The sequence below is a fragment of the Bufo gargarizans genome, chromosome 2 (assembly GCF_014858855.1).
Source record: "Bufo gargarizans isolate SCDJY-AF-19 chromosome 2, ASM1485885v1, whole genome shotgun sequence".
NCBI lineage: Eukaryota > Metazoa > Chordata > Amphibia > Anura > Bufonidae > Bufo > Bufo gargarizans.
Genome location: NC_058081.1, coordinates 169668651 through 169690907, shown reverse-complemented (window position 1 = coordinate 169690907; position 22257 = coordinate 169668651).

Below are 22257 nucleotides of genomic sequence, written 5' to 3'. Positions count from 1 at the left end.
CAACTATCTTATTCATCTGAATGAGGCTTGCAGAAATCCATGTGCTAGCTGCAGACAAACCCATTCTCATGTATTGAACAAAAATTCTGCATCACTTTGCTGCTTGTGAATATACCCTTTGGGCTTTTTAACTATTCCAAAAAGTGGTCAAATTCTAGAAGCCATTGCCCTGTAATATTATACTTGCACACCATGAAAAACAGACCTAAAATCAGTGTACACAATTGGAAACTGCTAGGACACTGTTAACACTGACTGATGGCGCCCTCTTCTGTAATGTTCTTAGAACTGCATTTCTAAGCTTTGTCACATTCTATATTCATATACATTCCTCGATATTCAAATTGCAACATGCAGAAGGACAATTCATAAGCTTATGCAAATCAAGTAAGTAAAAGGTGCTGCTAAGACTTGCAGATGATCACATTATCAACCACCTAGATCTAATTTGTGACATGTGGAAAGGGAATAAAAGTCAGATTGCAAACAAAGCATTTTAGCCACATGAAACCTCAAAAATCAGATCAAGTCATGTAGGAGGATGCCTCCTGTTCATTGATGTGCCAATTATCACCACTTGTCGCAAACCGAGAGGGACAGACTCTTTGAACTGAGAGACCTTGGTACATCGCTACGTGCATAGGCAGAGATGTCAGCACTATTCAACATTGCTTGTTCCAGCGGCTGGGAGAACGACGAACTGTAAGGACAGCAAGAGATGCACAAAGATGACCCTCTGCACGGATGGACCGTCTGATTATAAAAATGGTGTGTAGTAAATTATTGTGTGCAAGTGAAATTGGATGTCACATCCCAAGCCTAGGGTGGCAAACGGTGTCTACACAAACCATCAGAAGGATTTTGCACGACAATGGGCTACAAGCCAGACATCCAGCTACAGATGTTTCATTAAACTTATGCCACCGCTCTCAAAGACTATCATGGTGCATAGTGGAGAAGGCTGGAATGGAGGTAGCTGGACCTCTCTAGTCTTCATTTCAGGAGCGCGAACAGCTTGGCATTACATTGATTTGGTCATGGAACAAGTGGTATGGCCATTTCTCTAAAGTGTCCCAGGAGCTGTTATTCAACAGGCCGCATGTTGCTTGTTCTACTGTGAGCAGCCTGCATGGCCAAAACGTGCTACCATGGTCTGCAGCGTCTCCAGACTTGTCTACGGTCAAGCACATTTGGGATGTGATTGGTAGGCAATAGCATACATAGAGAGCTGCGAGAATCAGATCTTGATGATTTGCAAGTTCTTTCAGCGTGAAAGAACATTCCTCAGACAAACATTAATAATTGATTGCATGCCAAAGCGTGCTTTAGCATGCTATCAATGAAGTTATTAATGGTTGCTGAGGATGAGCAAGAGCCAAAATGTGTGTATTTCTGCATGTGGCACTCATACTAGATATTGAAACAATTGAGATGTTTTGAATATTTTGTTTCCATCTTTTTTGTATTGGCCACTCCCTTACCTCAGTCTTGTTTGTCTGTAACCAAGATGTTGTTCACTTAGGATGCATTCACATCAATGTTTATCTTCCCGTTCTTCTGATCCATCAGCAGGAGAGAGAGAGAGAAAAGAAAACTCTGTAAACAAAAAAAAAAAAAAGAATCCTATTGCATCAATTATGCTTAGAATTGCGTAAGATCCGGTTTTGTACTGCATGCAGGACTTTTTTTTGGGGCCCAAAAAAAAAAACATCTCAGAAGAACGGAAAGCTGAACAGTGATGTGAATGAACCCTTACTGGTGTGTTTTCTGTCATTGTCGTGTTGAAACATTTCAAGGGCATTTCTTCTTCAACATAGGGCAACATGATCTCTTCAAGTAGTTTGATTATTCAAACTGATCCATGATAAATAGACCCAACACCATGGTATGAGAAACATCCCCATATCATGACTTACATGCTTTACTGTCTCCACAGTGTACTGTGGCTTAAATTCAGCTTTTGGGGGTCATCTAACATACTGTCTGCGGCCACTAGACCCAAAAAGTTTGCGGTCATCAGTCCACAAAATGTTGCACTATTTCTCTTTTGACCAGTCAATGTGCTCATCTTTTGTTCAATGAGACTTTGCGGTGAGTTCTTGCTGGTGACTTGGCTTCACATTGTCTTCTGATTGTAGCAGTATTCACAGGTAATTTCAGATCTTAGATCTTTCTGGAGGTGATCATTAGACTAACTTGATCCATTTGAACAGAAGTTCCCTGCTTCCTTCTGCGTCTTACAAGTTGTGGTTGTCACTTTTCTATATGTTTTTCCTTTTCCAATCAACTTTTTATAAGTGTGTTCTTCATCAGAACTTTGTCTGGAATGACCCATGTTCCTCAGTATTACAGAAGGAAATGCACTATAAGACCGGGTTCACACGGGCGTTGCGGAAAAAGATAGGGGTGCATTGCGGGAATATGAGCGTTTTTTTCCCCGCGAGTATCAAAGCGTTTTAATGTGTTTTGCACGCATGTGAGAAAAATCGTCATGTTTGGTACCCAGATCCGAACCCGGACTTCTTCACAGAAGTTCGGGTTTGGGTTCAGTATTCTGTAAATTTAAATATTTTCCCTTATAACATGGCTATAAGGGAAAATAATAGCATTCTTTAATACAGAATGCTTTGTAGAAGGTCAATTGAGGGTTAAAAAATAATAATAATTAACTCACCTCCTCCAATTGATCCGTAGCTGCCTGTCTCCCAACTTTCTTCAGGACCTGTCAAAGGACCTCTGGTGACGTCACTGAGCTCATCACATGGTCCATCAACCCCACCGATCAGATACTTATCTCTTATCTATATAATCAGTTACACTTCCACCAATCAGATACTTATCTCCTATCCTATTTTCTAAGTAGTTGAATTTGACTATGTTTGTTGATAACTATTTTGGGGCAGAAATACAGCAATTAGCAAAGTTCTGTTTTTCTCTTCAGTTATGTTGTTTATAGCTTTAATTTTAAAATAAAAAGGTAACATTTGCTAATTAGAGTCATGTAGCTTTTGCGATTACTGCCTGCAGACATCAAGGGACCTTATTTGTTAAAGGCTTGCGGATTGCTTTGCAACTAAGTAAAGTAACACAACTTTAATGTGTCAAGGCATCAGTTCTAATTTGCAGGACAGAAGAAGGAATTAATTGAAATAAACCCACACAAGACAACACACATTGGGCTTTTAAGCTATCTACAACCTAAAAGAACACTGTGGGGAAAACTGACACACAGTGGATATAAAAAGTCTACACACCCCTGTTAAAATGTCAGGTTTCTGCGATGTAAAAAAAATGAGACAAAGATAAACCATTTCAGAACTTTTTCCACCTTTATGTGACCTATAAACTGGACCACTCAATTGGAAAACAAACTGAAATCTTTTAGGTGGAGGGAAGAAAACAAAACAAAAACTAAAATAATGTGGTTGCATAAGTGTGCACACCCTCTTATAACTGGGGATGTAGCTGTGTTCAAAATTAAGCAATCACATTCAAAATCATGTTAAATAGGAGTCAGCATACACCTGCCATCATTTAAAGTGCCTCTGATTAGCCCCAAATAAAGTACAGCTGCTCTAGTTGGTCTTTCCTGAAATTTTCTTAGTCGCATCCTACAGCAAAAGCCATGGTCCACAGAGAGCTTCCAAAGCATCAGAGGGATCTCATTGTTAAAAGGTATCAGTCATGAGAAGGGTACAAAATAATTTCCAAGGCATTAGATATACCATGGAACACAGTGAAGACAGTCATCATCAAGTGGAGAAAATAGGGCACAACAGTGACATTACCAAGAACTGGATGTCCCTCCAAAATTGATGAAAAGACGAGAAGAAACCTGGTCTGGGAGGCTACCAAGAGGCCTACAGCAACATTAAAGGAGCTGCAGGAATATCTGGCAAGTACTGGCTGTGTGGTACATGTGACAACAATCTCCCGTATTCTTCATATGTCTGGGCTATGAGGTAGAGTGGCAAGACGAAAGCCTTTTCTTCTGAATAAAAACATCCAAGCCAGGCTACATTTTGCAAAAACACATCTGAAGTCTCCCAAAAGCATGTGGGAGAAGGTGTTATGGTCTGATGAAACCAAGGTTAAACTTTTTGGCCATAATTCCAAAAGATATGTTTGGTGCAAAAACAACACTGCACATCACCAAAAGAACACCATACCCACAGTGAAGTATGGTGGTGGCAGCATTATGATTTGGGGCTGTTTTTCTTCAGCTGGAACTGGGACCTTAGTTAAGCTAGAGGGAATTATGAACAGTTCCAAATACCAGTCAATATTGGCACAAAACCTTAAGGCTTCTGCTAGAAAGCTGAACATGAAGAGGAACTTCCTCTTTCAGCATGACAACGACCCAAATCATACATCCAACTCAACAAAGGAATGGCTTCACCAGAAAAAGATTAAAGTTTTGGAATGGCCCAGCCAGAGCCCAGACCTGAATCCGATTGAAATCTGTGGGGTGATCTGAAGAGGGCTGTGCACAGGAGATGCTCTCGCAATCTGACAGATTTGGAGTGTTTTTGCAAAGAAGAGTGGGCAAATCTTGCCAAGTCAAAATGTGCCATGCTGATAGACTTATACCCAAAAAGACTGAGTGCTGTAATAAAATCAAAAGGTGCTTCAAAGTTTTAATTTAAGGGTGTGCACACTTATGCAACCATATTATTTTATTTTTATATTTTTTCTTCCCTCTACCTAAAAGATTTCAAGTTGTTTTTTAATTGAGTTGTACAGTTTATAGGTCACATTAAAAGGTGGAAAAAAGTTCTGAAATTATTTATCTTTGTCTCATTTTTTTTTACATCACAGAGACCTGACATTTTAAGGGGTGTGTAGACTTTTTATATCCACTGTAGGTCCAGGTTTACTAATACTGTAGATGGTGTAAGTTTAGACAGGTCGTCGAGACCTGCGCTTCATTTATCACAGGTGTTCAGGCTGGAAGATAAATTTGGTGCATGGATGGACACTTTTCTCTGACTCTATAGCAACTACTGGTTGGCATATTTTCTGACAGAATTTACACCTGGATTGTCGTGAAATAAAATGGTGTCTCGCAGGCCCCGACCCTTCCCAAGAAGCCCACCCCTTTTCAAGCAAATTGGAAAGAAGTGTAGAAATTTCATGCACCAAACACATTAGTAAATCTGGGTCGCTTTGTTGTGCCTAATTCAGGACCTAAGATGTGGTGCTCTTTGAATCTGATAACATGCACTCCCCTCGGGCTAAGGACTATCTATAAGACAAGATATATGTTGTAGCTGAGGGTGTTCCACACCTGATATAACGGAATACTTAAGATTTACGACCACACACCATGATGCCGCCAACAAAACGCGACAACTCACTGTTTGGAGCATTTGGCAAATGGATTGTCCATGGCCACAGAGTTTTGTTATCCTGCAAAACTGTGTGGCCATTAAAGAAGTCACCATGAGGGCTCATAAAAGGTTAGAGCAGGGAGAGGAAGTGGAGAACAGAAGGCAGAGGACCAGCATCAGAGCGGCAGGGGATCTGTAGAAGTTTGTAATTGTTAAACGGTTTCTTTCAAATTTCTTTTACATAAAGATTTTTCTCTGAAAACCCCCTTAAAGGTCTACTCCAGGGTTAGCAACCTTAGGCACTCTAGCTGTTGTGAAACTACAATTCCCAGCATGGTCCATTGATTTATATGGGAGTTCTGAAAAGAGTATAGCAAGTATGCATGCTTGGAGTTGTAGTTTCACACCAGCTGGAGATTGCCTACCCATGGTCTAGTCGAGTGGTGGGCAAATGTTTTAGTCAACTGAGCCAAATATCGCCAAAACCACGATTGAAATTTCTTTCGAGAGCCACATTTTTAAAACCTAAAATATTGCGTCAACAGTAGCAGTGAGGACTATTAGGGCTCATGCACACGACCGTGTGCCCTCCGTTGCCATATTGCAGGCTGCATACGGCGGGTCCGCAATACACGGGCACTGGCCGTGTGCAGCCAGCATCATGGATCCATTCACTTCAATGGGTCCAGGATCCGGGATATGAGTGCTACAGAGTGCTTCCGTGGTGCTTCTGGCTGTGCCTCCGCACCGCAAAAAAGTAGTGCATGCACTACTTTTTTGCGGTGCGGAGGCACAGCCTGAAGCACCACGGAGGCAGTCTGTAGCACTCATATCCCGGATCCTGGACCCATTGAAGTGAATGGGTCCATGATGCGGGCTGCACCCGCCCTTCTGCAGCCCTCATCATGGACCCATTCACTTCAGCATGTGCTACTTTTTTGCGGTGCGGGCAATCGGATGCGGATCGCGAACCCCATTCAAGTGAATAGGTCCGCGATCCTCATGCAGCTGCCACATGGTCTGTGTCTGTGCATTGCAGACTGCTATTTGCTGTCCGCAGCACAGGCACAGCGCCCTTACATTCGTGGGCATGAGCCCAGAGTGTGTTTTTTACATACTTTTATATGTACTTTCTTTTACTTGGATCTTGATTATTCTTTTATCTTTATCATTTTTTACTTTTATCAAACTTGTCTGCAGACATTACTTTTGCTGTTTAAACACATGCCAAGTAAATGCTGATGCCAAATAATTGAGTCACCCGTAGAAGGAGGTAGAAGGAGGTACACTGACTCTGACTTGTAGCCTGCAGCGGTGTTCTGTCTCTGGCAGATTTCACTGCCCGGGAAGTTTTCAATACCCCTCGTCACTTCCTCCTCGTTCCGACGTCTACTCTGGAAGGAGGTGCGTACTGCCGGCCCTACTGTGATGCGAGTGCGCTAATACTAGTTATCTTGCCTGTGGGACGCATTTGCGTTCTACAAAGCAAGAGAGGGAGTGTTCGCTAACTAGTATTAGTAGGCCCTATTGTGATGCGCGTGCACTAATAGTAGTTAGCGAACACGCCCTCTCTTGCTTTGTGGAAAGCAAATGCGTCCCACAGGCAAGATTCGATTCCTCTGTAGTGCAGGATGGGTCGCCGTGGCAAAGAGCCGCATTGAAGGGTCTAAAGAGCCGCTTGTGGCTCGCGAGCCGCACTTTGCTGACCACTGGTCTAGTCAGTAATGGTGGTACACTTTTGCAGGTAGACAGCAGTTTTACCTGCAAATGATGTATTCAGATAGTGTGGTTCTACCAGGTTTTTCTTTTTGCTTTTGCAGTGCATTGCTTGTCATGCGGCACAACTGCACCATGTAAACATACCCTAAGGGCCAAAAGGGAAAGCTGATCCCATTATGCAGCATATGCCGGTGTTTAGCCTTAACCTTTGCATAGTAAAAATACAGAATTAGCGCTCAGGACTTGTCTAAATATTGTATTGTAAATGCATGATTGTATCTGCTGCTCATAATGCATTCAATCCTACCTTGACTGCACACTAAAGTCTGCTTGGTGGATGTACTAAGACCACCATTGTGTATTACTCATCTATGGCAGCAGTTACTTTCCATTTCGCCATTATTAACACTTGCAAATAATTGTGGTTCCTGCTCTGTGTCAGCTAAGCATAATGTAGAAGATTAATGTCCTACCAAACTCCCAAGGCTACTTTATCTACAGACTGACATGGTGTTATCTCTGCTGGGGCAGAACCTGTAAAATGGTATGTTATCCTCAATAGCATTTAATTATTCATCAACTACTGCAAATAAGCACTTTGCATTTGTTTTACCACTAAGAGAAAGCACGGTAGTACTAAAGATCGCCAGACTGGACATCTCAGCCCATTACTCATCAGTGACAAATTCATTTGGGGATGATTCCAGATTAAGATCAGTGGTTTGTAAATAAGTAATGTAGGATACATCTTACTGATAAAAGGTAATCTTCACCCAAATAGTATTTATGTAAGGAAGCAGTTACAAATATAATATGAGATGCATGCTTTATCATTACTTTCTGGCATAGATGTCAAAAACCCCAATAGTCATAACCTGCCACATGATCGGCTCAGCCACATGATCGTTGTGTGGTTACATGTGCTGAAAGGACACAGGTTTTTGACCATCGGGTTAGCCAGCTCCTTTATGATTTAAACCAATATCTCAGGTTGTTGTCACATCCAAAACTGAGGACGGGAAGGCACCCAACCATCCAAAACTGTTACCACCTACAGCAGCAGGGAAAAAGTCAAGTGGTAACCATTCTTAAAGTGCCCATGCACCTTCAATAGCGTTCGGCCAACAGCAATTACGAGGCCCCCATATACGTAGTGTTTAGGGTGGGTTCACATCACGTTTTATGCCTCCGTTTGACGTATATATTACAAACACAAGCAAACCACGTTCTTGTATCCTGCACAGTCCGGTAAAAAAAAAAAAAAAAGTATACTTTTTTTTACAATGGTAAAAAAAATCATTTTTTTTTTTTTTTTTTTTTTTACAATGAAACTCTACGGTGAACAATGCCACTATATGGCATTAGTCTGAGGCATCTGTTTAATGTATACTTTTTTTGTATATGTTAAATGGATGGGAAAAATGTAATGTGAACCCATTGTAATGTGAACTTTTTTGTCAAAAGTTAGTGGAATATGAGACTTTGTAAGAAAAAAATAACAAATAAAAAAATCATCATTTTCCATCATTGTGACAAAAAATAAAAAATTTCCAGGAACTCGCCATGCCCCTCACGGAATACCTCGGGGTGTCTTCTTTCCAAAATGGGGTCACTTGTGGGGTAGTTATACTGCCCTGGCTTTTTAGGGGCCCTAATGAAATCAAATCTTGCCCACCTAGGCTGCAAAAAAGTGTCACACATGTGGTATCGCCGTACTCAGGAGAAGTTGGGCAATGTGTTTTGGGGTGTCATTTTACATATACCCATGCTGGGTGAGAGAAATATCTCGGCAAAAGACAACTTTTCCCATTTTTTTTATACAAAGTTGGCATTTGACCAAGATATTTATCTCACCCAGCATGGGTATATGTAAAAAGACACCCCAAAACACATTGCCCAACTTCTCCTGAGTACGGCGATACCACATGTGTGACACTTTTTTGCAGCCTACATGCGCAAAGGGGCCCAAATTCCTTTTAGGAGGGCATTTTTAGACATTTGGATTCCAGACTTCTTCTCACGCTTTAGGGCCCCTCTAAAATGTCAGGGCAGTATAAATACCCCACATGTGACCCCATTTTGGAAAGAAGACACCCCAAGGTATTAAATGAGGGGCATGGCGAGTTCATAGAAGATTTTTTTTTTGGGGCACAAGTTAGCGGAAATTGATTTTTTTTTTCTCACAAAGTCTCCCTTTCCGCTAACTTGGGACAAAAAGTTAAATCTTTCATGGACTCAATATGCCCCTCAGCGAATACCTTGGGGTGTCTTCTTTCCGAAATGGGGTCACATGTGGGGTATTTATACTGCCCTGGCATTTTAGGGGCCCTAAAGAGTGAGAAGAAGTCTGGAATATAAATGTTTAAAACATTTTATGCATTTGGATTCCGTGAGAGGTACGGTGAGTTCATGTGAGATTTTATTTTTTGACACAAATTAGTGGAATATGAGACTTTGTAAGAAAAAACTAAAAAAATCAATTTCCGCTAAAAAAATGTCTAAATGGAGCCTTACAGGGGGGTGATCAATGACAGGGGGGTGATCAGGGAGTCTATATGGGGTGATCACCCCCCTGTCATTGATCACCCCCCTGTAAGGCGCCATTCAGACGTACGTATGTGTTTTGCGGATCCGATTCATGGATGCGATGCGTGGATCCGTAAAACACATACGGACGTCTGAATGGAGCCTTACAGGGGGGTGATCATCCCATATAGACTCCCTGATCACCCCCCTGTAAGGCTCCATTCAGACGTCCATATGTGTTTTGCGGATCCGATCCATGGATGCGTTGATCCGTAAAACACGTACGGATGTCTGAATGGAGCCTTACAGGGGGGGTGATCAATGACAGGGAGGTGATCAGGGAGTGTATATGGGGTGATCACCCCCCTGTCATTGATCACCCCCCTGTAAGGCTCCATTCAGATGTCCGTATGTGTTTTGCGGATCCACGCATCCATGGATCGGATCCGTAAAACACATACGGACGTCTGAATGGAGCCTTACAGGTGGGTGATCATCCCATATAGACTCCCTTATCACCCCCCTGTAAGGCTCCATTCAGACGTCCATATGTGTTTTGCGGATCCGATCCATGGATGCGTGGATCCGTAAAACACATACGGACGTCTGAATGGAGCCTTACAGGGGGGTGATCAATAACAGGGGGGTGATCAATGACAGGGGGTGATCAGGGAGTCTATATGGGGTGATCACCCCCCGTCATTGATCACCCCCCTGTAAGGCTCCATTCAGACGTCCGCATGTGTTTTGCGGAACCGATCCGTGGATCCGTAAAACACATACGGGCATCTGAATGGAGCCTAACAGGGGGGTGATCAGGGACTCTATATGGGTGATCAGGGGTTAATAAGGGGTTAATAAGTGACAGGGGGGGTGTAGTGTAGTGTGGTGCTTGGTGCTACTTTACTGAGCTGCCTGTGTCCTCTGGTGGTCGATCCAAGCAAAAGGGACCACCAGAGGACCAGGTAGCAGGTATATTAGACGCTGTTATCAAAACAGCGTCTAATATACCTGTTAGGAGTTAAAAAAAAAAAATCGCATCTACAGCCTGCCAACGAACGATCGCCGCTGGCAGGCTGTAGATCTTGTGTGCGCGCGTTCACAGGAAATCTCGCGTCTCACGAGATGACGCATATATGCAAGACTCTGCCTGGGACAGCCGCCTCTGGACCGCGATCCTGCGTTAGGCGGTCCGGAGGCGGTTAAAAAAACAAACAAAAAAACACAATAAATGCCCAAAAAGATGCAGTGCACTAGCATTTTGAATTTATATTTCTGTATTGTTTTGCACAGAATATCTACCTGGAGCAGTTTATATATATTCGTACAGCAACCAAGAAACACCCTGAGCCTGCAGAGTGGGGCAGTGGCCTATAACAAGCTGTCAGGTTACAATTTTCAGGCATACAGGAATTTTTCTTGTGTCAAAAGTAACAGATCCCTGACGGAAATAACAAAAACAGATGCAAAATAAAGGATCTTATTTATTTGATTATTCTGTTCTTTTGATGGATCAAAGGAACGGAAAACAAAACGGTGATGTTAACCAGATCATATCTGTCAAGTGCGGACTTTAAACTGTATATGTTAGCTGATTGCCGATTATGGGTAGCTGCTCCACTTTTTACCTTGGCCCGTTTTATACATAATGCCAGGGCTGGCCTTAGGTGAGACTGCACCTTGTGCAAAAGCTTGTTTTGGCGCACCCTCCTTCTTTCTCGTTATTTTATTCAACTACTTCCAGACCAAACCAGTTTTCACCTTCCTGACCAAACTTAATTTGCTAATCTGACATGTCAATTTATGTGGTAGTAACTTTGGAATGTTTTTACTTATCCAAGTAGTTCTGAAATTGTTTTTGGGACACATCATACTTCATACTAGTGGTAGATTTGGGTCAATATGTTTTACCTTTATGTAAAAAATAAAAATAAAATGGAATTTATTGAGGAGTGTAGTGAGTGCTTTGACCCCACAAGCATTTCATAGAATTTAAAAACACTTGGCTATGACAATTATAAATTAAATTTTTTCCACTAAAATGTTGCTTTATCCCCAGATTTTTAATTTTCACAAGGAGTAACAGGAAAAAAAAACACCCGATAATTTGTTATGCATTTTCTCCTGAATATTGAAACACCTCATATGTAGTTGTAAACTGCTGTATAAGCACACTGCAGAGCTCAGAAGAGAAAGAGCGCGATATGTCTTTTGGAGGGCAGATTTTGCTGGAATGGTTTTCGGGCACCATATCATCCTTGAAGAGGCCCTGAGGTATTCCTACATTGGTAACCCCCAACAAGTGACTCCATTTTGGAAACTAAACCCCTCACGGAATTTATTGAGGAGTGTAGCGAATGCTTTGACCCCACAGGATTTTCACAGAATTTAGAAACACTTGGCTGTGAAAATGAAAAAGCGTTAACAGGAGAAAAGGGACTCCAAAATGTGTTACCCATTTTCTCCTGAATATGGCAACACCCAATATTTGGTTGTAAACTGCTGTTTGGGCAAACTGCTGGTTTCAGAAGAGAAAGAGCACCATGTACAGTCGTGGCCAAAAGTTTTAAAAAATGACACAAATATTAGTTTTCACAAAGTTTGCTGCTAAACTGCTTTTAGATCTTGTTTCAGTTGTTTCTGTGATGTAGTGAAATATAATTACACGCACTTCATACGTTTCAAAGGCTTTTAATCGACATTTACATGACATTTATGCAAAGAGTCAGTATTTGCAGTGTTGGCCCTTCTTTTTCAGGACCTCTGCAATTCGACTGGGCATGCTCTCAATCAACTTCTGGGCTAATTCCTGACTGATAGTAACCCATTCTTTCATAATCACTTCTTGGAGTTTGTCAGAATTAGTGGGTTTTTGTTTGTCCACCCGCCTCTTGAGTATTGACCACAAGTTCTCAATGGGATTAAGATCTGCGGAGTTTCCAGGCCATGGACCCAAAATGTCAGCGTTTTGGTCACCGAGCCACTGAGTTATCACTTTTGCCTTATGGCACGGTGCTCCATCGTGCTGGAAAATGCATTGTTCTTCACCAAACTGTTGTTGGATTGTTGGAAGAAGTTGCTGTTGGAGGGTGTTTTGGTACCATTCTTGATTCATGGCTGTGTTTTGGGGCAAAATTGTGAGTGATCCCACTCCCTTGGATGAGAAGCAACCCCACACATGAATGGTCTCCGGATGCTTTACTGTTGGCATGACACAGGACTGATGGTAGCGCTCACCTTTTCTTCTCCGGACAAGCCTTTTTCCTGATGCCCCAAACAATCGGAAAGAGGCTTCATCGGAGAATATGACTTTGCCCCAGTCCTCAGCAGTCCATTCACCATAATTTCTGCAGAAGATCAATCTGTCCCTGATTTTTTTGGGGAGAGAAGTGGCTTCTTTGCTGCCCTTCTTGACACCAGGCCATCTTCCAAAAGTCTTCGCCTCACTGTGCGTGCAGATGCGCTTACACTTTCCTGAGCAAGCTCTGCACTGGTGGCTCTCTGATCCCGCAGCTGAATCCTCCATACAGCGCAAAGCCTGGACGCTTGGGTGACCTCCTTTTCTGTGGCTTCACGCTCTGAAAGCACCATTGTGGTGTCTGAGCGTGCACAGCACCACAAACTGACTGAGGCTGACTCTCAGCCCCAGTCGCTAGAGCTGGCCAACATCTTACTCTGACTGACTGGGGCTGAGGGAAGCACTCAGGGCCCACACGGAGCTCACTTTATAATTTTAGAATCCACAACCCGCACAGTATTTTCCAAGAGGTGTAGTGAGCATTTTGACCCCACAGGTGTTTTGCAAAAATGAATTCACAGTACAGGGTGCAAAGTGAAAATTGCAATTTTTAAACAGATATGACATTTAAAAGGCGTAATCCAAATTCTAAAATATCCCCCAAAATGCACGGGTCTCTTGTATGGATTATACTTACCTGCTACCCGGTATCCGCATCACTCCAGATCCCCTTGAGGCTCGTCCTCGCCACGGCCTGCTATTGGCTGCTTTCCCAGTCAATGGTGGAGATATTTTAGAATTCAGATAACCCCATTAAGTGCCCAATAGGTTGTGCCACAGGTACCGTATTTTTCGCCCTATAAAACGCACCCCCCCCCCCCACCCGAAGTGGGGAAAAAATGCCCCTGCGTCTTATGGGGTGAATACTAATGAGCGCTCATTAGTACCGGAGGAACAGGAAGCGATGAAGGCTCTGTACTCACCGGTCCTCGGCTGTCGGCTGTGCAGTGGCTGCGCACAGCGTGAGGGCGCTCTGTGACCTCACGCTGTGCAAGCCGGTTCACAGCACAGCCGACGGAGGAGAAAGACAGAGCACAGGCAGTGAGGAGCGGCCACGTCCAGGAGCAGGAGAGGTAAGTGGTTTATTTATTTTGTGATCTAAGGCTGGGGGCTGATCAAACATGGCTAAGGGCTGATCAAACATGACTGGGGGCTATGAGATATACCAGGGGACTGATATGAGGCATGGGGTTTCATCTGAAGTCTGAATGGGGGGGGGGGTCTTTTTTATATTGGGCTCTGATCTGAGCTCTGATTGGGGTCTTATTAACATTGGGGGTCTGATTGGGGCGGTGAGCTGAAGTCTGATTAATATTGGGGGTCCGATTGCTGATCTGATGTCTAATAAAAAATAAAAATAAAATCCTATTGTTCTCCTCAAAAACCTAGGTGCATCTTATGGGCCAGTGCATCTAATAGGGCGAAAAATACTGGTATTTTGCAGAAATTAATGCACATGGACCATGCAAAGTAAAAATTGCAAGTTTTCCACATACAGTCAGGTCCATAAATATTGGGACATCGACACAATAAAAAAAAAATGTTTGTAATTCCTACACCGTTCACTTGATTTGGATGTAAATACCCTCAAATTAAAGCTGACTGTCTGCAGGTAAAGCACATCTTGTTTGTTTTATTTCAAATCCATTGTGTCTGGTGTATAGAACCACAAATGTTAGAATTGTGTCGATGTCCCAATATTTATGGACCTGACTGTATATGGCATTTCAGTGCCCAGTATGCTGTGCCCAGCTGGTGCTGAGATTTAGACCACATTACTTGCATCGATACATGGGTTCTACTGAGTAATATAAATGCCATGAATGTGGACATAAGCTGCTTAGGGTTGTCGCGGGTATCGAAATATCGATACCCAATTGATACTTTTGTCCCGGTATTTATACAATACTGGGATTTGACATTTATCGAAACTAAGCTGCCCTACTGTGCAGCCTAGCATCACAGAACATGAGCGCGCTACTGTCAGCACTCTCATGTTCCCTCAGTAGCACAGGGGAGAAGGAGTCACTCTCTCCCTGTGATGCCACTGTTGCCAATAAGAAGAGAGAGGGGAGGAGGGGCGGGCGCACTGTGACACCAATGATAGTAGAGGACCTTTCATAGGTCCAAACATTGTAAACTAACCATCAGGATATGTAGAGCGGCGCCCAGGGATCTCACTGAACTTACTATTATTACTGGGCGACGCTCTGTTCGCCCGCTGTGGCCCCCGGTATATTCCCCCGCTCTTTATGCTAATTGCTAGCATTGGAGCAATGGGTAGGAGACTGCCCTTTTTCTCAATGGGAGTTCCTTCTCCCTGGCTGTAGCGCTGTCCAATCAAAGCGCACAGCGTCACAGCCAGGGAGAAAAAAAAAAACTTTCCCTTTCCGTGGCTGTGACGCTCTGCACTTTGATTGGACAGCGCTACAGCCAGGGAGAAGGAACGCCCTTTTCATTGGTTGCAGTCGTAGTTCTGATCGGAGCCCCAGCAGTGAAATCTCCGATTGGTTACCATGCCAGCCAGGACGCTACTGAAGCCCTAGCAGCAGGGAGAGTGTGAAGTCCTATTCACCCTAATAGAGCTCTACTGGGGTGAATAGGACAAGGGATTAAAAGATCCCAGGTTCTAACCCCTAAGGGGGGAAATAGTTAAAAAAAATAAAAAGTAAAAAAAAATTAAAAAAAACACACCAAAAGTATAAATCACCCCCTTTCCCAATTTTATATATAAACAATAAATAAACATATCACATTTCGCCACATCCAAAAAGTCCAAACTATTAAAATATTTAAAAAAAAATCTCCTATGTGGTGAACGCCAGAATATATATATATATATATATATATATATATATATATATAAAAAAAAAAATTTGAATGAGGAATGCACGTGCCATTTTGGGCGTTTTATTTTTTTTGCGTGGTATCGAATATTGCAATACTTTTTTATGGTATCTAAATCTAATCAAAATTTTGGCATCACAACAACCCTAAAGCTGCTGTACGGGCACACAAAGGGTTTTAAAAGGGAAGGTGCGCCATTTAGATTTTGGAACACAGATTTTGCTGGAATGGTTTTTGAGTACTACGTTACATTTGCAGAGACCCTGGGGTACCAGTAGAGTGAACAACCCCTATAAGCGACCCCATTTTGGAAACTACACCCCTTAAAGGGAATGTCACCTTGTTTTACCCTATAGAGCTGTGGACATGCACGGATAGATCTCCGCCAGCATGTCCGCAATATACAGTGGATATAAAAAGTCTACACACCCCTGTTAAAATGTCAGGTTTCTGTGATGTAAAAAAAATGAGACAAAGATAAATCATTTCAGAACTTTTTCCACCTTTAAAGGGGTTATCCCATCATAACGATCACTGTTAAATCTGTTAATGATTTGACAGTGATCATTTTTGTAAATATATTTGATTAACAAATTCCCACCATTTAGAATAAAATTTATCCCCACTTACCTCATTGTTGTCATTCGGTCTCCCCTGGTTACGGCCATCGCTCCTCTCCAGAATCCCGGTGGCCGCGCTTGCGCAGAAGACTCCTTCTTTTCTCTCGGCCGGGGTGCTCGCTGTCCTGAACGCACATGCCGCCGCACATGCGCGATGGTCACTTCTTCCCGGCCAAAATAGTACAGAGCCGCGAATGCGAACGCCGGCTCTGTACTATACTGGCCAGGAATAAGTCACCATTGCGCATGCGCGGCAGCGTGCGCGTTCAGTCTAGCACACCGCCCGGCCGGGAGAAGACTTCAATCAAGATGAATCCAGGAAGTGAACGGCGCGCTGGCAGCAGGTAAGTATGAAAAGGCGAAGTGGGATGAAAAACAAACTGAAATCTTTTAGGTAGAGGGAAGAAAAAAATATAAAAATAAAATAATATGGTTGCATAAGAGTGCACACCCTTCAACTAATACTTTGTTGAAGCACCTTTTGATTTTATTACAGCACTCAGTCTTTTTGGGTATGAGTCTATCAGCATGGCACATTTTGACTTGGCAAGATTTGCCCACTCCCAATCTGTCAGATTGCGAGGGCATCTCCTGTACACAGCCCTCTTCAGATCACCCCACAGATGATTTCAGACCGGCTCGCGGCACAGGTAAGGGCTCACCTGTGCATCGCCGGACGGGTGAGTCTAACCTTACTAAAGATGGCAGCCCGCATGTGTTCGCTGGCAAACACTGCGAACTGACCATCACTGATCAGTACAGACATTTTCTTAAACGTTTATTTTTCTCTCGACCGAGCTGTGTGAGGGCTTTTTTATTTTGGTGGGAAGAGTTGTATGTACCCCAAAATAGAACCAATGATAATGACAACTTTTGGATCACTTTTTGCGGTTATTTTAATTGCGGTTTTTGCGGTTATTGCTAATTTGAACCCCATGTGGCTCGTAGGTCTGCACAGTACTAGGCTGCACAATTGCGTCATGGCTGCGTCGTGTTGCCATGCCCTTATAGCTGCTACAACATCTTTGCTTCATATTTATACAATGTGCAGATAGAAATGACATTATTATAATCTAACATGGAAGAATCTCTAATAATAGGAATGCTGATATTTACTAGCCACAAGGAAGAATATGAATACTTGAAACTGCAAAAGTTCCCAATTACACAAACTCCAGAGAGTCTTCAGCTAAAGTAGGGGAATCAGGATGCAGGAAGCAGCACATCCTGACAGATCTCCTCCTAAAGGCAGCCATTAATATAAATCAACAGTAGCAATTTGGTTTGATCATTTATTTGCGAGAATCATTAAGGTTTATTAGCATAATTATTCCCTGTGGGGATTCACGTCACTTAAGTGAAAAATGGTGCTATCAAATTTTTAAGGATATGTGTGCAATGCTCAGAGAGTGCTGAAAGAGTCCTCTGCAGGTGGCGTCCAGCTGGAGAACATGACAGGAGATATGCTTAATGTGTTAAGTGAAATGTTAATATATTCTCTTTTGCTGATATTTCTCTGCTTGTAATAATCTTGTATTACTCAATGCACTGAAGACGATGTCAATTAGCACTTTTTATTCTTTATCATGTCTGTATGCTGCACAGATAGTGTGGGCTAAACTAATAAACAACACTTGATCACACTGGGGTAGATTACTGCTCAAAATGAACAAAATGTTGGCCCAATTTGCACCCAAAAAATTGGCGTACATGCTTTGCACCACATTTATTAAAGGAATTTTCTGGTTTGCATCAACAGGCTTTAAATTAGTCATTTATGAAGGTAGCTGTAATTGTGTAATGTATTTCTTGTACATTTATTGCTCCTATCTCCTATTCTCAGCTGTGGTCACAAGTGGCCATGCAGCTTTATTTCCTGTGATGTTATGTCCATGGTCGTGTCAAAGCAGCAACAGGGGCAGTAATAGGGGAGTGTCTATGTAACTAGCTGGGTAGGAGGAGCTATAAAGTAGCTGAGTGTTAGGGGCGGTGCTAAAACTGTGGCAGAGAAAGGAGAAATGCATCATGGGTTTGGTTGGATACAGCAACAGGAAGTGCTACATGGAAAATTTTTAATGCTTGTGTGGTTTATCGGAAAGTTCTTAATGTCTCACTTGCTTGCTTTAGATGCATCGCAATGATTAACCGGTGCATGCCTCTTAATATTTTTGGCACCTCTTTGCAGGTCCATGCGACAAAGTGGAGACCTAAACCAGCAGGGGGGGTTGGTCTAGATCTCCGCTATAATCTAGGCCAGTTTCCTCACATAGAGTATAATACACATTACAGACCGCCAACTTCTGCCCCTCACCACTTTGAAAAGTATTAAAAAGTAAGTAAAACCCTAAAAAAAAAAAAAAAAAAAAAAAAAAAAAAATCGCAAAATTTTGAGAAAGAGCAGCACGTGCAAAAATTTGACACTTTTTGGTGCCATGGGGAAGAGAACAGTACCCAAAATGTAAGAAAGATTAAAACACCTTTCTGTATGCAGTCAACCACTACATAAAAATCACACACACAGCAACAACTTTTTTTTTTTTTTTTTAAACACTCTTTTTCACAAATAAACTCAGTCAGAAAGGCTTAGAAATATTATATATGATATATATTATACAATAATATAATAGATACAGTTGTGTAATTGTGTTCAGAATGAAATCTTACAAGGACTTTTTAAAGAACCAAATGCAACTAAAATGACATCAATTGTTTTTGTAATACAGTAATAAATGTTTTGTTTGTGATTTCTTCATTGACACAATTATTCAACCCCTTAAAGACTACCACTCTTAAGAACAGAGGTTCATTCAAGTGTTTTCGATCAGGTATTGAAAACACCTGTGGATGTCAAGGAGCAGCAATCAAGCATAATAGGCACCAATGAGGCAGATTTAAAAGGACTGTGATACTCGGCTCCTTCAAGACATTTACTGGTGTGTTTACAAACATGGTAAAGTCAAGAGAATGGTCCAGGAAGACAAGAGAAGAGGTGATTTCTCTTCACAGGAAGGGCAATGGCTATAAGAAGATTGCAAAGATGTTAAACATACCAAGAGACACCATAGGAAGCATCATTCGCAAATTCAAAGGCAAAGGGCACTGTTGAAACGCTACCTGGTCATGGCAGAAAGAAGATGCTGACTTTGACTGCTGTGCGCTACCTGTAGCGCAAAATGGAGAAAAGTCCCCGTGTGACTGCTGAGGAACTGAAAAAAGATTTGTCAGATGTGGGTACTGAAGTTTCAGCTCAGACAATAAGGCGCACACTGCGTAATGAAGGCCTCCATGCCAGAACTCCCAGGCACACCCCCTTGCTGTCTCCAAAGAATAAGAAGAGTCGACTGCAGTATACCAAAAGTCATGTGGACAAACCACAAAAGTTTTGAGATAGTGTTCTGCGGACTGATGAAACAAAATTAGAACTGTTTGGGCCCATGGATCAATGCTATGCTTGGAGGATGAAGAACAAGGCCTATGAAGAAAAGAACACCTTGCCTACTGTGAAGCATGGCGGGGGGGGGGGGGTCAATCATGCTTTGGGGCTGTTTTGCTTCTACAGGTACAGGGAAGCTTCAGCGTGTGCAAGGTACCATGAATTCTCTTCACTACCAGGAGATATTGGATGAAAATGTGATGCAGTCCGTTACAAACCTGAGGCTTGGGAGACGTTGGACCTTTCAACAGGACAATTATCCCAAGCATACCTCCAAGTCCACTAGAGCATGGTTGCAGATTAAAGGCTGGAACATTTTGAAGTGGGCATCGCAACCACCAGACTTAAATCCGATTGAGAACCTCTGGTGGGACTTACAGAAAGCAGTTGCAGCGCGCAAGCCTAAGAATGTGACTGAACTGGAGGCTTTTGCCCATGAAGAATGGGCGAAGATACCCGTAGATCGCTGCAAGACACTTGTGTCAAGCTATGCTTCACGTTTAAAAGCTGTTATAACTGGAAAAGGATGTTGTACTAAGTACTAAGATTGAATGTCACTTGGGGGTTGAATAAAACTGATAATGATGTGAGCACAGAAAATACATTTGTGGTTATTTCATTATAATTGTAATGTTATATTTGTCTGACTTACAAGTGCCTCTTTGATTTAATTGTAAACAAGATGGCTGAAATGATCAAAATCAATGTCAAACTGGCCAAAACACTCAATTTCAGTGGGGGTTGAATAATTTTGAACACAACTGTATTAAGAAAAATAACAGATTTACTAATCTTATAGATGGCCTAAGCCTAGACCTGCACCAGATTTATCACAGTGGCTGAAGCTGGATGATAAATGTGGTGCAGGGATAGATGTAAGAGGGTTAGACATGTCTGATATATAGAATATTATATATATATATATATACACACACACACACACTGCAGCTTGTCGTATTATTTGTATACCCATTTAACCTTTATTCTACTGTTTACTATGTTTGATATGTAATGGGGGTTGGTTTTAAGTATGGAGTGTACTGACAGTCTGAATCAGACATTGTAGAAATGGCTAGAGAGGAGGGGCGGAGCTTGGTGAGGACAGGATGTAGGGATGTGAGGAACTGTAATGGAGAGGGGTGAGAGGAGAGTCTGAAAAGATTGTAGAGAGACTCCTTAGAGGACAGTCGTCAAGAAGAGCGGCATCTGGAGAGAGCTGAGACAACTGAGGCCAGGGTTAAAGACAACACAGCTACAGGAGAGCGGCTGAGGCTCTTATCATTGAGAGGTGGCAATGGAGATTTGCACAGACTGACATTTCATTACTGAAGTAAAGTTGTGTTAAATCTGCCGCCTGCCTGGTTCCTGTGCTCGTATACTACTCTGGTTATGCCACTCTTACATAGACACTTTTCTCGGAGTCTATACCAACTATTGGTTGGCTTACTTTGAGACAGAATGTTATACCAAAATTGCGATGCAAAGTTGGCACAAAATGGTGCATCTTAGGCCATGTCCCTTTCCCACAACCCTTTGCTCACTTTCCATTAAAGGGGTTATCCCGGTCTATAAAAATGTAAGAAATTACTACAATAGCTTCTAATGACAGACTAAAGATAACCGAGTACCTTGAAATATGTTTTGATCAAGCTGTGCTTTTCTCATGTCTCCCATGCAGCCAACCTTTTCTGCTTCTGTACTTCCTGGTTGTGGGAGTGTTAGCAGTGATGAAGCAGCTCCTCTCTGTATTCTCACTGCCCCTCCCAGCAGTGCTGCTCCACACCCACCACTCCTCTCTGTATCCTCCCTCTGCCCCTCCCAGCAGTGCTGCTCCATGCCCACCACTCCTCTCTGTATTCTCACTGCCCCTCCTAGCAGTGCTGCTCCACGCCCACCACTCCTCTCTGTATCCTCCCTCTGCCCCTCCCAGCAGTGCTGCTCCATGCCCACCACTCCTCTCTGTATTCTCACTGCCCCTCCCAGCAGTGCTGCTCCACGCCCACTACTCCTCTCTGTATCCTCCCTCTGCCCTCCCAGCAGTGCTGCTCCACACCCACCACTCCTCTCTGTATCCTCCCTCTGCCCCTCCCAGCAGTGCTGCTCCATGCCCACCACTGCTCTCTGTATTCTCTCACTGCCCCTCCCAGCAGTGCTGCTCCACACCCACCACTCCTCTCTGTATCCTCCCACTGCCCCTCCCAGCAGTGCTGCTCCACACCCACCACTCCTCTCTGTATTCTCCCACTGCCTCTCCCAGCAGTGCTGCTCCATGCCCACCACTCCTCTCTGTATCCTCCCACTGCCCTCCCAGCAGTGCTGCTCCACGCCCACTACTCCTCTCTGTATTCTCTCACTGCCCCTCCCAGCAGTGCTGCTCCACGCCCACCACTCCTCTCTGTATTCTCCCACTGCCCCTCCCACCAGTGCTGCTCCACACCCACCACTCCTCTCTTCTTCCTCCCATTGCACCTCCCAACAGTGCTG